Source organism: Adelges cooleyi, unplaced genomic scaffold (genome assembly GCF_023614345.1).
Source record: "Adelges cooleyi isolate 19-005CV unplaced genomic scaffold, UGA_ACOO_1.1 ACOO_flye_CR_arks_rails_tigmint_CR_PRNA_108, whole genome shotgun sequence".
Taxonomy (NCBI): domain Eukaryota; kingdom Metazoa; phylum Arthropoda; class Insecta; order Hemiptera; family Adelgidae; genus Adelges; species Adelges cooleyi.
This window is the reverse complement of record NW_026095761.1, coordinates 9,524,492-9,543,718: the sequence shown is the minus strand read 5'-3', so window position 1 is coordinate 9,543,718 and position 19,227 is coordinate 9,524,492. Positions and strand designations below refer to the sequence as shown.

Here is a 19,227-nt window from a genome sequence, read left to right as displayed (position 1 = left end):
ACCGCATCGATAAGATATTCGTTTCGGCTGAGTAAGTTGCGGTTATATGTTACACAATATGACGGAGGCAGAAGCCGTCAGTGATAAGGATAAGACCTCGGCTCAACGGCCCGGAAGTCATTGAATATCGTTTCGGTTATACGAATCGTTTCTATTGCAAAACTAAACTCGGTTTTTTAATTTTTTTTTAACAGTATGCGTTGTCATAAAATAAGTTCAGAGTGAGAACAAATAGATACTGCACAACTTCATTTGTGAATCAATTTAATTATCGCAGCATGACCGTTTCGCACACGATTCCACCGTTGTTTCCCTACTAGTCCCATACTTATTATTATTTTTTTTTTTAATGACCCAAGGCTGAACACTTGTCACTTTTATCCCATTCAGTCACTTATTTTTGACACTTTTTGGTACCAATAAACATTTTTTTTTTTTATTTATGCATATTTTTCGGTCATTAATAATGGAAAAATATAAAAAACCACACATTAATACATATATAATATATATTCAATCAGGGAGGCCTGGGGGGCCTAAGCTCCCACAAAAAAAAACAACCCTTTCGTAAACACTACCCTACACTTTGCTTTAATTGAAATTATGGAATTCAGTCCAAAAAAAAAAACAATTAGCTACGTTTTTAACTGGCAAATTTTCTCTTGACAAAGTGGAATAAAGGCCTTTATTAATTCTGAAAGCAGATTCGTCACAGTCCAAATGCATTCAAAGGTTTCAAAAACGGTTATCGACCAGTCAACATTTTCAGAAAATTATTCTTAATTTAACAATTTCACAAAATGTGTAACCTTTTAAAAACCTTATGTTCATAAGGTTTTTACACATAGGGATGACGTTTTATTTTTGAAAAACTATTAAAATTGGACGGAATAATAATTATAAAAGTATAAAAATAGCCTAGTTCTAAAAAGTCCTATATCTCCAAAGATTGTCATAGGCAACTAATCACCCTGTACATATCATGATAATAGCGTTGTCCTAACACTAATAACTATTCTTTTTCACTATTTTACACTTGTACTTATATTGAAACCTACTCGACATACCTTCTTCTGTTCTTGCTTTCGACGACTTGACAAATATTTCATTCAATCACTCTTCTCTGAGCACACATCTTACCTCTCGTGTCAACACCACGCTCTAACATTTTCTTACAACTGCGTCCATTATAAGCCTCAAGGTGTACTTACAACACTTATGTATTATATATATGTATATGGTTTTTTTTTTGGTCCACTACAAGTGTTAATTTACGTTTTACCCTTATGTCACGTTTAACGTCATTTCCACACCCTTTTACTTTACTACACTAAAAGGTATTTTTTCTCAAAAGTACATTTTTTACCAAAAAGTATTAGCGAACAAGATTATTAAATTTTCTACGTTTACTTATGTGTTATACGTGTTAAAGTTTACTGCAATTTTGCTTTTACTGCAGCTAAAACAGAATGATTGGTATATATATATATATATATATAGCCAATGTAATATATGCAAAGATATAAGACTTCTTTAATTTATTCGTTTTTATACTTTCATAGTTATTAGTTAGCCCATATTGGATACATTATTTACCAATAAGACCCCATCTCATATGCCGTGTTAAGAGTTAAGACCCTATGAACTTAAAATTTTTAAACTGTACCGTATAAGCATTAAGCATACTATCTTAACTTTTTGAATTGAGTGTGTACATATATTTGGTATGTGGTTATATATTTCATCTAAGATATCGACTGGGTCATAGTTAACCAATCACTAATTTGTACATTTGACAAACACATTTTTTTTTTCATTTATGCAACACACACAGTGTTTATCGACACTTTTAACTAATATTATTTACACAATCTCTGTCAATACTCGCACGCAAAGTATTCCACCGTGTTAAGTCGTAATATTTTATTATATTTATTAAGCCAGTTAAGCTACTTGAAGGATTTGTTGACGTCAAAGAAATGCCACACATACAAGTGTAGACAGCAATGATTTCACATCTCACTATAAACGTGACTTCCAGATGGTCGGTCTTCATTAAAGTTTAAACTATTTATGGTGGTTGTTGAATATTTGGTTTATATCTCTTTAAAAAACTTAGGTAAGTACGATCCTTTCGAGGTATTAGATATAACATTATAATTCATCTGAGAAACTACAAATTCTCGCCAACAAACTATAGGGAAGTATTTCATGTTTCATACATAACAGTAGGCATAACTGTATTATCTCTTCAAAGGAATGCCACACATGCCTACTCGACTTGCTTAAAGTAAGACTATTTGATATTGTGACAGTTAAATTGACACAATATTGTATGTATACTAGACAAACAATAATCCACTTCACAATCATATATCTATCTTAATATGTCTGGACTTATTCAAAATAGGATTATTGTTCTCAGAAGACACATCAATAGAGAACACTCGCTGAAACGTGATAATGTATTAAAATGTAATAATTAAATCCTAGTCTCAGTTTAAGTAAAAAACATGCACTATGGCCTTCAAATGTACGTTTGATTATTATTATTATTTTTTTTTTTATAGTTTTTCATTAAATATGGAATTATGGAATAAACGGAGCCTACGGCTTCGCATAATTCTTTACACAAAGCCACACTAGAGTGAAAAAATGTTTAAAATTATAATAACGTGAATGCTAATAAAATGAAATCTATCCATTGATTGAGTAGCTGCATTTTAAGTTGGAATGATCGGTTTTTGTTTAAATTTGTTTCGTTTAAATTTGCCCAACCCATTAATGCAAACCCATCTTTAATTATATTTTTTTATACATTTATCGCTTTCAATCATTCTTTGTAGTTAAATTATTGTACTGGAACTGTCGTTTATTTCAGTCGAATGGCATAAGCTCCAATAAATTCTCCTTACTACTGTGCAAACCGCACAATACAAGATATATTATACGAAAACCGACTGGCGCCAGAACAGCCATTTCCTAACAATTAAACACTGTGTTTCGTTATGCCAAGTGTATAATACTTAAATAAACAAAATACATAAGTAAGTTTATCCATCTGAATTGTTATGGTCGGAGATGGAGACAATAATTATAACAAACACTAGTAAGCAGAACGATATAAGAGTACTCTAACAAAATAAATAAAGAATTTCAATCGAGGTTTATAAATAAATGTAAGGATTTAAAATCTGCGTGTATTTACAGATCAGTGAAAAATATGGACAAATCGGACGAGGCCATAAACCCGAAAGGGTCGTAAAATATATTTAAAGGATACAAACAAATTTCAAAGAACTTGCATAATAAATATTATATAAAAAAAAAATAATTTAAAAATCGTCACTCAAGTCGGTAAATTAAAAAATAATCTACTGTTGAGTATTCTAAGAAAATAATTTGCCATTACTAATTTTAACCCCAATGTTGATTCACTAAGATGGTTTTCAGTGATTCGTTTTTTTTTTTTTTTTGGAACCGCAGTATTCTAGAAACTGTCCATTTTGTTTTAAACGCAAACAATTAACTCTTTTTTCTAAACTGATAAACGGTGCTGTCCGGACAATGAATGAAAAAAGTTTTTGTAGAGATGAAAAAAGAAACGCTACCCATCGACTACAGTATGACATGGCTGTATAAACTCTCGTCAAGTTAAATTAAGTGTTTTAATTTTAAATTCCACGAGTTAATGATAAATACAGTGTGATGAATTTAACGTAAGTAAGACACTCATTTTCCATGACAATATTACAAAGCGTGGCCATAAAACAATATAGTGGAATTGAAATGTGTATATAAAAAAAAATGATTTTATAAATAAAAAGAATGTTTCGAAATAACATTGCGTGCAAAGTATAAAATGTACATGAAAATATGTAAAACAACGATAAAGATGCAAATAACGTACACGTGTATTCAAGTCTATTTTACTACATAATATTCCGAATGTAAATAAGAGGCGAATTAAATAGCCAAAGAGGAGTTTAATAAATTGTATGTCTTAAAAGCCATTATTGTGACCGCACAAAAGCAAAACACATAAATTATGTATATTGTACACTGGATTTGATGTTGCGAAATTCGGTCGCATAAAATGTGTAAATTAAAAAAAAACAAATTATGACCGTAAAGACCGTTTACTGCTCTTTATAATAATATTATGATGTTTTTCAATTTGTTCTTTTACACTTTATACTGCGGTAATAATAATATTTTTAATTTTAATAAATTCGTTTTATCACAAGTACCATTTACTTAAAAAAAAAATTAAAAAAAGTGTAATGAAAAATAAAAATACTTTTTCGATTGCAGTTTTTATAATGAATGTAAAAAAAATGAGAGAAACATGTCAACCATTAGGCTGACAACATTCTGTTCTGTTCACAGGTTTTTTTTACATGTAATTATATAACATTATATAAAAATTAAACATTTCACTTTTATAGTATTTTCCAGAGCTCTATCGGATTTTGAAACTGAAACGTTACTGTATGTATTAAACTTAATTTTTAAATCAAAAATTATTTGAATTTAAATGTGTGTCTTATGGCCAATGAATCACCCTGTACTATTGCATTGTGGGCTTTCAGCCGGGTACGTTTTGTTTGTGCAATGGTGTACATGATAAATAAATGAAAAAAAAAAGGTCTTTAACATTAAATCACTTTAACGGTGTCGTTTCGGAACTGTCAATCCGTAAATTCTCATTAGTTAGTTTCCGTTGATTGTCTTGGGGACACTTCTTCTTCATTGGCTAAAGTAAAACAAGACTGACACGACACAAACGAAAAACACGCATTACCGCGAAAAGCCATTCTCCAGAATTCGGTACGGATTACAGAATAATATTATACGGGTATACAATCCGTCTAATCCAATTTTAACTTTAATAAATTATTCCAAAAAAACTTCACACCAAACCCTGTTATTGCGTAGTGTGATCTGCGCAAAAATATATTATAATTCGAAAATGATTTCACCGAAATTTCATCGAGGTTATACCGCGTGATGACTGTTCTCGTTTGACTTATTATTATTCGTCACGGATACAACCGCAGTTGTCAAACCATTTATGATTTATAACCTTTATATAAATATTATAATATCTATTCATTTACAACAACAAAAAGCGTTGTATTATTGAAAAAAAGAAATAAACATTTAATCCAAACTTCTCTGTCGTTAAAAATATATTATTAACTTATTTACTCGCTGTACTCGCTGTACTCGTCAAACTATTTCAAATTATACCAAATGCATTGTTATAGTGTATTTTTAATAATAATATAATAGATATATCTTATATAATATATTATTGTGATTATAACAATAATGCGATAAAAAATAATTACCAGCTATAGCTATAGCTATAGCCTTCATAGTTTTCCTAAAAGACTTTTATAACTTATTAATTTATAACACTTTAAAAACATTTTTTACTTTTATAACACATTAATAAAAAGTTTATTATTTTTTTTAATTTATAAAAGGTTTTGAAGTTCTTTATGGAGGTACCAAAATAAATATGTATTGTGCGACACCCAGCCATAGGCGGTCCCACCTATAAACGGCGTCGATATAGATGCAATAGATGGGACATGATATGGAAATGCAGATTTACTGTAGATATGTTACTATTTTATAGTTTAGAAAAAAAAGCAATACTTAAGTCTTAACAAATAATAATAACAGATATCTAAGTACAAATATTGTACAAACACCATATTATTTAAATATCCAATACTGAGAGAAAAAATCAAACTATTTTGGGTTTTTCAATTTTGTAGATTTTCTCATTGAGTTATGACTTTACAACAGCTATTTTATATATAAATTTAACTGAAATACATGTTATACACGAGGCAAAACAATTTGGAATGATTTTAATTTTCATATTTAAAATTCGTATTTGATTCGTTTAAAAGCAATTATTTCCTTGTTAAATGTTAAGCTAAAAATCACCAAAGTGAGTTCGTCCGCCATAGATTAACAAGCAGCTAGTATATTGTTGTGTATGTTTAATTTATGTCTTTAAACTTGGCTTATGGCTAAGAGAATAATAGGAGTGGTTAATACATGTTATATAGCGTCGGCAAGTAATGTGAGTTCGCGAAGGTTCCCAAAATAGTTTTTGCGTTCGGTTTAATAAGTATCTAACAGCTTTTGCGCTTAACAGGACACGTAGGGATTATTTAGAGTTTAGCGGGAAAAATATGAATAATTTACCCACAAAATCTTGGCCATAGCGGTAAACAAAAACAAATATTAACCAACACAGTTTACCGTCAAAACACTGTTTTCAAATTAGGCCTAATTATAAACTCTCAATAATCCGACATCATGAATTTTCAAGTATCCACGACAACACAGCTTCATATATATATTACAATATAGATACCCGTAACTGAAAATTAATATGAATAATAAAAGACACACTTTGGGTACTAAGTGGCTCTGATAATATAATATCAAGTAAAAAAATATAATATAATATCAAAAGTAAAAAAAAAACAATAAAGGCATCAGGTGAGGCGTGTTAAAATAATAAAACATCCGAGACGACAATTTTAAAGTGTGCTGAAAAGAGATAAAATTATGAAATTAACGGTGACCATATAATGTAAACTAATACTATAAAAAAAAAAATAATGGTTTAAAATATGACGCGTGCTTTTGAAAAAAATGTCCTTATCAAGATGGTACAAGATGGTTGCCTAAATTGAGGTAAATTTCTTACGCCATGTGTATTATTATTGTACATTATAGTAATAAAATAAAATAATAATAATAATTTTACTTAAAAAATTATTGACATTACATTAAGCTAATCTAAACGAATTATAGATACTTCCAGAACTATAAGTATTTTATTATATTATTGTTAACAAAAATATTACAAAAATGGTTTTTTTATAAAATCATTAGTTAATAAAAGGCATTTAATGAGAACTTTGCACTTCATACTTTATAATATTTAATGAAATTTAAATATCAAATATTCTATTTGTTTTATTTTTTAATCTGCCTAAAAAATATATAACGTATTGTCTTTGTTATCATTGTAATATAATTTTTACACAACATACATGTTGTATTAGTCGGGAAATCAGTCTAGCTGCACACAATTAATGTATGTATTTACTTTAGACAAATATTTACATTATATATAAAGTATAATCAATAGAAAAATGTACAATGAAAAATTAACATTAATACATATAAATCACAGTAAATGTATAGATATTGAATGTAACTACTGTGCAGTAAATAACAAATAATAATGACTAAAGAAAAAAATTTTTTATTAGGGAATAACAAATTGCACATAAAAGACTAATGCAAATAATGATTTTTTTTATTTTCTATCTTTATTTTATAAAAAAAAAAAAATATTGCAGTATAAAATTAAAATAAGACTAGAAGACCATTTTAATTAAACTTTGTACAACAGTTTAACAAAAAAAATATATACATAAATTGAAACAAAAAATCGGAACTCGGACGTTATTTTATAATATAAATTTGCTCACTTATTTTCTCTTTTAATAAAAAAAATACACAATTTCTTAAGATGATTTAAAAAAGGATCCTTTTTTATTTAGTTTTTAAGATTGCATTATCAAAATAATAAGCTTTTAGCTTGTAACGTTCATTTAAATAGTGTTTTTTTTTTAAATAGTATAACAATTTTTTTTTTTATTATAATTGATACTAAAGCTCGTTTTTATATTTTTCATTTTAAAAAAGTTACTGTATGGTCATAAGCAAACAATTATTGTCATAAGAATCGATGAAAACAATTAACTTAATAATAATTACAAATTTAATTAATAAATAAACTGTAACTTTTCGATGTTGTAAATTATTTAGTTAATTTTGTTTATTTTAAATACAATTTTCAAAATTAATAATTTGTCCATCTGTTACCTTAAATAGTAAGAAGTACACGTGGAGTCTGACTAAAAATTCTATTCTTAGAACAATCATTTTTAACCATTAATTTCTAAAACGATGACTCGCTCGATTTTTTGTTCCATCCAGAGTAGGTCTTTATTTTTAGTTTTTACTCAGTCTGTCGTTGCATCTAACATACTAATATACATGAGTGGGTTTATTTCACTTACTCGGAATACAATATCCAATAATAATCATTGACAATGGTATTATTTTTTATGATACTAATATTCAGAACTTAGTCTAGCAGGTATGTACCTACTAATTTACGACGTGGTTTTTTGAAACTCGAATCGACAATAGCTTAAGTTTTTTGCTATAGACCTTGTTTATGTGTTGCAAAATCAATATCCGGTTCTCATTAAATGTAACAACATTAAATGAGGGTACACTGCAATCTTGAAGTTGTAGTCTCGGTTAACTAGAAATCGTTTATTATGATGAAGACGGTATAGAGTTTTTCCCACCAGATTTTCAAATGGGGTGACTCTCTAGGGGACAATACGACTGGACTGTTTGGTCGAGTGTGTGTATGTATGGTAAATCGTATTTACAGTGTTCGTGGTTCAACGGACCGAGCATAATATTTTTGGCCAAACAGTTAATCGACCAAGTAATTTTAGACGGGCGTCTACCGATGATACCGACCGGGAGCGGGCGACCACTTCCAATGTCAGGTCAATATTAAGTCCTATCTCGAACCATTAAATCCCGTTGTAGTGTTCGGAGCAGCGAAATAATGGTTTTGGGGAATCGCTATCCGTGGGAACCTACTCGATATATTTATACATTATATTTTAAAAATAAAATACACAGGTCGTTTTATTGGTCGACGAAATTAGTGGTATGCTTAACAAAAAAATGTTTTGTTTTTGGGACTGATCAATATAAGTTAAATTAAATTATGGGACTCGATTAGAGTTGAATAGTAGCTAAATCCATGGCTGTGTATAGTAAATTGAGACATACATATGCAAACAGCGTTAATGAAAAATACCCAACAAATGAACAAAACTGTTTCTGTTAAAAAACGGTTTCTTCCAACCTTTTGGTAAGCAATATCGTGTTTACTGTTTATTATTTACTTATTTATTATCAACAATATACACAACTAAAGGAGAAAATAACAAAAACATAAAAGTTAATAAATGCCCTCGCGTATAATCTGCATTATAATTTGTTTTTATGTATCACTTTACATTTTTCTTATAATATTTTTTGGGCAATAGAAAAAATACAACAATAATATATTTTGTAAGTCTCGGTATGTACTTATATTTTGCAATACTATTATATAAGTTTGGATGCGGATCAATAAATCCTACCAAAATGATATATATATATATATATATACATTACACATATATCCTATATATCTTCGAACGCATTATAAAAAGGTCTGTTGAAATGCATATTTAAGATTGGAGGTTTTCTTCACTTGGTAAAATGATGGGTCTCTAGGAAAATTATTGCGAGGAATATATTTCCTTTTGAACGAGTCGACCAGTCGTTTTTAACAAAAGAAAATATAATTTATATTTTGAACGGATTTCGATCAACGACCACACTTACTTATGTTTTCTCCATCATTCTACAGTATCGAATCGTTTTGAAAACCTCTACTATTAACCTATATTATACAAATAGGTACCATGAATTATTATTAAACTTATTCTGAATTATGATATTCAATTATATTATAATTGTACATCGCGAATCTCCATTGAAAATTTAAGAAAAATATTGTAAAACCTAAATAATTTTCATTCATAATGTTATAGCCGAGACACTGTTCTTTGTTGTAGTTATACAGTTTATTGAGAACTGGAAAAACTAATAATATCTTTGTCAGTTAAATTTAAGTTAAGTGGGTTAAATTCTAAGAATATGTAAATTTCGGATATGTTGGGTTTTTGTACGGTTATAAAGTTATGCAAATTATTTACTGAACATTGTTTGGCCTTCCTCGGGTAATTTACAGTTTTGAGGTCAGTATGAATATCATGCTGTTGGGTACGTACGAGCTACGCTTGGAAATAGTTTGTAGGATTAACGTTATAGAACTGACTTATTAACTTGAACTTATTAACGCGTTAAAGCCCTGTCTTTTATATATTGTTATAATAATAACGATGATAATAATTATTGGTATCTAATAAAATACTTGAATATTGTTTATGCGTGTGTTCAATACAATATATTTAAACATGTTCGCTATACTCGATTTCAAGACCGTTCGGATAACAAAGCGGGCGAATGCGTTTTCTAGACCAACGGTAATGGTAAACAACTGGTGATAAAAAAATAAATAAATGCAATTTACTTCTATACCGCATCTGATACGATGGAATATGAAGGTTATAATGTAAAGCCAGTCGGGTCGGGTCGTATTTTTTGTGTAATGGAGACGCGGCTAAAGATAAAGATAGCAGCGAATCCGACGTGAAAAGGAAATTCTGTACAATTAAAACGAACGAGGCAATTGCCCAAAACACGAGGGGGTACGTTGAAACACACAAACTGATATGCATAATATACAACATCATCTACTGGACTACGATACAGACGCATTGAACGAACAAAATATCTCACCGAAAACCTTACTATGTAAATTGCCAATGATTGCAAACTGGATATGCTCGGCCGTTGCACATAAAAAATCCGTAATTGTATTAATGTCCGACTCACAAAAAAAGTCAAACTGTCTGCTAAATCTATTACCTACTCTGTTATCCTCTGAATATTCAATGATATTATCGAACGTGTGCAATCCCTTATCCATCCGAATAAATGATGACGAAATAAAATATTTAATTGCTCATAGTACTGTCTAGTATATCCAAAAAAAATATACATATATTATTGGAAAAATGGAAAAGAGTTCAAATTCCTTGTTTAATGTTGTAGGATTCAAGTTGTAATTCATAACGCTATTGACATTTCGTTGGCTTACAAGTAAAATACATTAAGTCAATAATTCAAGTTTTGAGAAATTTGAAGATACATTTTTTTTTTATGTTTTGGAAATTTTTTTTAACAGTTTTTCATGTTATTAATGATTTTTTTTTGAAGTTAAATATTTTTGTTTTGATTTTTTTTTCATCGAAATCAAATTAAAAATACTAAAATAATTAAAATGGTGACTTAGTGGATTTGCAAATCAACGATTTGTTGTATAATACTGAACATTTTCGCCGATATGTTCCTTCGATTTTTAGGAACGTCTCTAGTTGTAACAATGACACCAAATTGTAATACAGATAAACTAATAAACTAAGTTAAACTAAATAACTAAACTGTACCAATAACTGAATAACTGACCAACGAATCGTTTAATGCATACTGTAGTCATTAAGTTCTACACGATAAATATACCTATACAGGTTAACTGGTTAACTATGACCCAGTTTTTATATTATTTTTTTTTTATACTCAAGACCTTGGTCAGTGATTTACGGTATTGGATTACTGGGACGTCAACACTCACTGGTTTAAATAGTTTTGGAGGCGACATACTGTTACGGCGAAACCGCAACGTTAGTACAAATGCACGAGATGAGCCGAAAGGGACATTTTTGGTATTCAAATAAGTCGTTCGCCGAATCCGCCATTCTGTTAATAAATTCGAGGAAAATGTGTTTCTGCGACTAAACCCTCAGTCAACGGACAAGGTTGCAGCTGAGATATCAACTACCAGTGTCTGACAATTACCGAAGGGCTTTGAGTGACAACCACAGAGAAAACCACGTTATACAGGATTCCAGAATGATCAAAAGCAAAAATGTACCCCCTTTATAGCGGGGAAAGTTGTCTTTTTATTATCTTTGCGAATAATGAACCGAGTTAAAGTTTGTTGCACCAAAATGTGATAAAAGTAGATATGTATCTTATCGTTATTCCAAGCTCTCCAACTTTCGTCATACCTTTTTAATAAATATTTGTTTGTTACTTTATATTTTAAAGCTATTAGACTATAAAACAATTTACTGGCGGGGAAATGTAGTGAAACAGTGCATTTCGCCTCGTGACAACATTTTAAAAAAACTGGTTATTTAATTTAGTACTTGGATAAATTAAATGTTTTTTTTTTAAATTAACGAACAAAAAAATCGTTTTGCTCTTATTTAATCGAAATTAAAAGTTTGTAATCTATAAACTGATAAATTATTTAAACGAACTACATATGCAGTCTAATAAAAAACTTGGTATGTTGTTCGCTTCTATTCTAAAATGGCGTATTATTTACATGTTAAGAGAGAACCGTTCAAAAATCAAAGTTTAAAAAATATGTAATCACTTAATAATTTATTGCCCGAGAGCCACCACAAATATAATTAAACGTGACTAACAGGCACAGCCTATTTCAACGAGCAAATGCTGTTATGCTTTCATTACAAACAATAATTTGTTGACCATACGACGGGCGTAGGGTAGGTTCATGTCAAAATCAATAAATATTAATAACGTATGGTATTTAATATTAATTAAAGTGTCTAAATATTGTTAACAACGTGTCCCACAAGTGCCACTATAATTGATTTAACAAACGCTGTGAATACAGGGTTATTCATTAGACAAGATAAGGCACTAATTATTTTCTTCGAATAATCGCGATTTATTAGTTTATCTACTTTTAAAAATATGTTCGTTTATGTTTTTTTTTAAATATTATAAAATTAATAAACGTTTACCCTTTTTAGTATTTCCCAAAACACTATCAACATTCGAAAGTTAAATGATGACGTATATAAACATGTAATAAAATACAAATATTGACTCAAATTTGACGTAGTAAAATAAATTATTATTCCATAATAGTTTTTTTTTTTAAATGTTATAATAATATGTATTAAAAATATTTTATATTACTTATACTGCGAGTGTACATGTTTTAAATAAATCATTTGATAATTTAGAAATAACTTTTATATATTTTTTTTCATATTCGTATCATAAATTCAATTTGAATAAATGTTTTTGCTTTTTTTTTTACCTTCAATATTTCACTTTAGGTAGCAATTGTATAGAAAAAAATTGTTTTTAAAAATTATTAAATAGATCCGGCCGGATGATTTGTCAATGGCCGACTTACAGTAAAAATGTTGTTAATAAGCTTTATATTGTTTATGACCGAAGAAATAACATGTTCAAAACATTTTTCGAAGTATTAATATTTATACAATGCTCTCCGAAGTCTAGTGTTCGGCGGGTGGAAAATCTATTTTGTATTATTTCTTTGTTTCAACTGCGGGTCATATAGAGAGTTGGTGGTTTTTTTTTTGTCTATGTAATTTATCTCGACACGGCAACCTTAATACGTCGAAATGTCAGTCTTAAATTTCTGAAAACACCGCAATGACGTAACACTATGTTCATAACTTAAAGGTTCGCTTCATTAGAGAAAAAAAAACGAAAAGTTTTCCACAAAGTTTAAAACGGCGATGTGATGATAATGCGAACTAGTGAATTTCATTTGACCCGAAACGGATATTATTAGGGTCGTCTATATTTAAGCTTTTTTTTTTTTGTACCTGTGACCAACTCAATTTTTTGATTATCTATGAAAACTTGACGTAAGCCTAATTTCAACTGAATCGAACGGTGAGCCACAGAAGAAAAAACCCAAGCACATTCAAATCCAGTACAGTCCAAATCAGCACGGAAGAAGTTAGCAAAGTTGGGCCAGCGCAATTATTAAATGCGATTTAATGTATTTTTTTAATGGGTTTTTTATTACTACATCCGAAAAACTGATAAAAAATAACTCAAAAATATAATTAACTTAAAAAAACATCATTGTAAGACCAATACCTTCTCAGCTATCGCATCGTCAGAAGCTTCAAAAAAAAAAAATAAATATTATATAATTGTTGTAATGATTTGATAAAAAATTTTTAAGATTTTAGGTGTTCTTGTTAAAATATACGAAATCTGCGAAAAACGCAGTTTTCCGGCAATTAAAGAAAAAACGTAGTGCCGAATTTTTTATCCGTTTAATATGTTGTGGATACATTTCAGTTCTAACTACTGAAGTTCTACTTAAAGGTCTTAAAAGTACAGTTTAAAATCCCAAAAAACTTGCCCCCTTTTAGAGGGAAGGGAAACGGGTATAATTTAAATTTGAGGGTATTGACGTATGAGGGCGTACAAAATAAATATTCCTTATAAACTTCAACTCGGTCCGACTCTTTTTCTCGAAATTATAACTATGAAGAACTAAACTTTTCAACTTTTACCCCCCATCCCCTAAAGTACCAACTAGATGCAATTTGTGTTTAATAAAGTTGCTGCTCAAGGAATTGGTCCAGTATTAAAAAAAGTTACAGTGCAAACAGACACAAAAAAAGCCCACATCATAGTAAAACCAACTCTGCATCAAAGCTAGAACAAGACAACATGACAGGGCCAGTTATGCTTTAATCTTCCGATGGGGTATGAAAAGATAGGTACAGTTGATTCACAGCTGGGATTTTTAAATCAATGTGCAAGTTATTGTTTTTGACAAACAAAGAAGCGAAAAACAATTTAACACAAGCAAATACATTGGAAAGCCTGTATGCTCTAATATTATAAGGTTCGGCTGATCCCCAGATTTGTATTCAACTAGACCATATAGGTCTGATTACAGCTTTGAACGGAGAAGATGAAACCATATAGACGATATGATTATCGAAAATCAAACGAATTACGGTTGGGATTATCTTGTTGATTAGGGATACAGATGAGCAGTCACCTGGTTTCAGAGAAAATATAATAATAAAGAAATGTTTAGAAGGGTTAATTTTTATTTTCCAGTAGTAACCAACATATTGTGCAGGTGATTTTGCGAGGCCTTAGATACTAATGTCAGATATGTAGAGATGTACCTACCTGCCTACAAATACGGTTGCAAAGGATTTTTCCTTTTGCCAGACGGTTTACGCTCCAACTTGTTTCAAATGAAACCTAATCGGATCGAATAAAATGCAAATAGATTTTCCTGAGTTCTACGCGAACTGATAAAGTGCATGCTACTGATTTGCTTTTGTACTACTACGCTTCGCTGCCGATGACACGGTGATCAACTCTGCTTTGACAATAACGCGTTTACACACGAGACGACGGAGTGCATTTACACGGCAAAAGCTTTTGTTGCAACTTGCACATTTAATTATTCGATTGAGATAATTTTCAAGAAAAAACTCATTTGTGTTTTACACCGACTCAGCCAAAAAACACTGAACCTGACAAATCGTGATGTCTTTTCTTGAAGTCTGTCCATTCTGATGGCAACACATCAGTTCGGATGCTTTTCTTTTAAACTCAATCACTTTATGTGCTGCTACAGTTATTGCCACAGTGAACTCTTCACGCTTTCCAGTAAATTTTCCTATTTTTTTTTCAGATTAAAAAAATTACACAGGTTTGTATGGGAGAAAAACACTGTTTCGGCTATCGTTAAGGAATTTCTTTGTGTCGATCTCGTCGGGGTCTTAAAGTAAAAATAAATAGCTTAATTTAACAAGACGCGCAATAGTATAGAAATATTAACAAAATGAAAAAAATTCAGGGTTACATCACTTGTTACAATAATAATATAAAATGTACAAACTATGCCTACATGTTCTTTAGCAACTAAACAAGTTTTAAAAATTGCGTTGTGCATAACATTAGGTACGTCATAACAGTATCCTATTAGTGCCAAGGATGTGCATTGAGGCCATGTTTTTGAAATACAATAACGACTACGTTAATAGCTGTATAAAAAACATAACTAAATCAATAAATCGTTTAAATCCAAAAATTTTAATTCCTAAATAGTTTTTTCTTTTCTGTTTAATTTGTCTCTTATTACATTTGCATTGAAAACATTTTATTATATTTTTGTATATAATATATTGTATTTGTTGGTTTTTAAACCGTCTAAAACAACTTTTTTTTCTTTATAAAAAGTGCAATTCAGCTAAAAGTTTTCATCTTTTAAAAATGTTAAAATGTATGCTCGATTCTTCTCGCCATTTTTTTTAACAGTAAAACTAACCATCTTCGCGTTGATCGTCGAAAGTACAACACTGTCGTTAACTTGCAATCAATCTTGATCGTGTGAAGTACATCTATTCATACTCAACGTTGCCGTACTCGACCGTCTCGAATGTAAAGCGATCTAAAGATTAAATCTTTAGAGTAATGTATAATAATATATACTAAACAATTTCTCATCGAACGTCACGTGAGGATTATCGGCAGCTTGATCATTACTAGTGAACGGCGAGCGATGTCACCTAACCACCCATTATTTAAGGAGTAAAATATAGACAATGTGTTTTACAAAATTTTTATTTACAGCAAAAGTCATAGCGTATACGCTATTATCAATACAGTCATGATGATTGGTTGTTGTATTTTTTTATCAGACTAATATAGTAATTTCTATAGAAGTAACGATTTTTTTTCATCAAAATAATTTTGCGCGAATGAAAACCATAGTGCCTTGGAATAGATAGGTATGTATAAACAACAAATTTTCACAGTAAACAAAAGAGGACTTTAATTGTTTTCACACATTTTTTGTTAAACACAATAAATGTTTTTACTTTTTAGGCTGAGGTCAACCAAAAAAAAATCGTGAGATTTTCGGGAGACATTTTTAGCGTCCTGGTATTTTTATTTACTTAATTTATTTACTGAATTACTCGATTTTCTTACTCGATTATATGATATATTTGCTCTAATTGTTTAATATTTTACTCAATTTATTCACGCGTTCACTTGATTCGTTTACTCAATTAATTTTGCTTATTCCTTGATTAATTTTCTTGCTTATTCGATGCATTTTCTACTTGATAACCTTAATTTATTTACTTATTTTCTGGAATCATTTACTCTTTTACTTAATTTGTGTACTCAATAACTTGATCTTTTGTTTATTTGATTTATCGGCTCATTTCCTGGATTTGTTCACTTGCTTACTCAATGTATGCATACGTTCACTTGATTTGTTTACCGATTTATTTATTCGTTACCTCAATTAAATCACTTTTTTATTCAATATGCATTTACTCCTCGATAACTTTGATTTATTTACTCATTTTCTGAAATTATTTACTTGTTTACTTGATTCCTAAATAAATTTACTCAATTCCTTGATTTATTTAAATAAAAATACACTCATTTACTCAGTGCATGCATACGTTCACTTTAGTCGTTTACATGTTTATAACTTTATTCGTTTATAATTAAACATTATAAAATGCTTGTATATTCTAATTTTTTGTTTACTCAATTTATTCCATTTTCACGACTCATTTACTCGATATATTTCCTAGTTAAATCTATTAGTTTAACAATTAATCCTACAAATATTATCATGCTTTTACATTTTTAGCTATAGCGCAAGATCACAAATATTTTTCAATATTTAAAATTTTATAATAATTTAGTATTTTTTTATTTTTTATTCAAACAACTAAAAAAATCCGCATCGAAGCTTAAATGTATAAGCTATAAATGCATAGAAAAAAAATTATTTGATCGAAAACTTACCACACTTAAGCATGGATAAATATTTCGTTTATTTTTCTATGAAAATGTGTTGAATTCAGTACTTTTGCACCGATTACTTCTTACAGGCGCCGGCAACAGGACATCGGCCTCGGTAAATTCGTCCAGCCGTTTCCAATTACAAGTACATTATTGTACGGCAATATACTAAAGTTGTATCGTACAACGAAATAATATCGGGTAATACGTCGAACGCATTAAAAACACAAGTCGCGCCGTATGAACCCTTGGAACAAAGGAAAAGAAATTTAGAAGAATAGTACATATATATATATATATATTTATTTATTTTTATTTGCAACTGGCTTTTACGGGTTACCTCGTAAAACGTACACATCGTTATCGCGCAATTTAATAGGCGAAAATATATAAGGAATTTAACACGGTAACTTCGGTTGGCGAAATACCGGCTTTAGACGTCAAAGAAACAAAATGAATGACTCGAGAAAATTAAAAAAATGTGTGACTTCATCAGTTATTTAGAAAGTAAAAATAAAATAAGAGTTAGTTTGAAAATTTTACCTCGGCGCAAATCGATTCCGTTTGTCGGTCGCCAAATTTTTATAAAACATGTTACGGCAATACCGTTTTTGCGATATTACAATTGTGATTAAACAGATACACGATGTGAAAATACTTTAAAATCTCAATTCGCATACTTTTATTGTACAAAATGAACTAAACTTTATATATATATATATATATATATATTGGTATTATTGTGTCGCACGGTCATGCCTTGAAGTATGTTGATATAAAAATATATTAAATAAAACTCACTGGATACAACAGACGCATCCAAAATGCAATAATATAACCTACAGGTATGTTATGATGGGGAAAAAATATATAAAATATTATTATCATTCCAAGAGAAATTCACGAGAAACACACACTGTAAAGTTCACCAACCCATGTGTTTATATTTTATCGATAAGAAATTGTTTTTCTAGAAAACTTTTTACAAGACCGATTAGAAATGTTAAATTTTACAAAAAATCATCGATGGACTTTAAACATTTATTATCTCAAAAACAATTTAAATATTAACCGAAATCCAGATTTGTCACCAATTGAAAAATATAGACATTCAAACGATATACTATAGATGGTAAATTATATAATATTATAACGTTATACTTATGCATTAAAAAAGCTAAATTAAGTATACCGTGACCACTTAAAAATTATAAACTGAAATTTATTATCCAACAGTCATCTTAAAATACGTACAACAATCAACAGTTGTTTTTGATCATTTTTAATACACATTTCTTTTATATTTTAAATGAAAGTATTTACTTGTCTTAAAATTTTGGTCTCCTTATTTTTTTATAATTATTTTTTTTTTTAATAAAACTCAGAATATTATTAAAACTTTAAAAAAAAAACAAGAATGTTCTGTGCGATGGGTATTCAGTATACACAAAGATCTCAGCCAAATCAGATAAATGCAAAAATCAAATAATATACAATACAGCGTGGACTCCCCCATTTATAAATATGTAAATGTGAGCAGAACAAGTAAAATAAATTAAACATTGCCTAAAACAAAAACTTTTTCTTTTTCTTAGATTTTATGAGAATCGTACAAGAAAACAAAAAACGTTTTTATCTCGGCTTGAGCGTTTGAATTAAATTATATCAAACAACATGTTTAACATTTATAATTTGTTCGGAACAATATAATCTCAGATCCGGTAATATGAAAAACCCCAAAAAAATCCAATT

The 19,227-nt window shown here is 29.4% G+C and overlaps 1 protein-coding gene across 1 annotated transcript in view; it reads right to left on the bottom strand.

Annotated features, from left to right (window-relative positions):
* The window catches only part of LOC126847402 (glutamate receptor ionotropic, NMDA 2B), a 207,444-nt gene that overhangs the window by 125,437 nt on the left and 62,780 nt on the right, over positions 1-19,227 (bottom strand). The gene's annotated exons all lie outside the window — the stretch shown is intronic.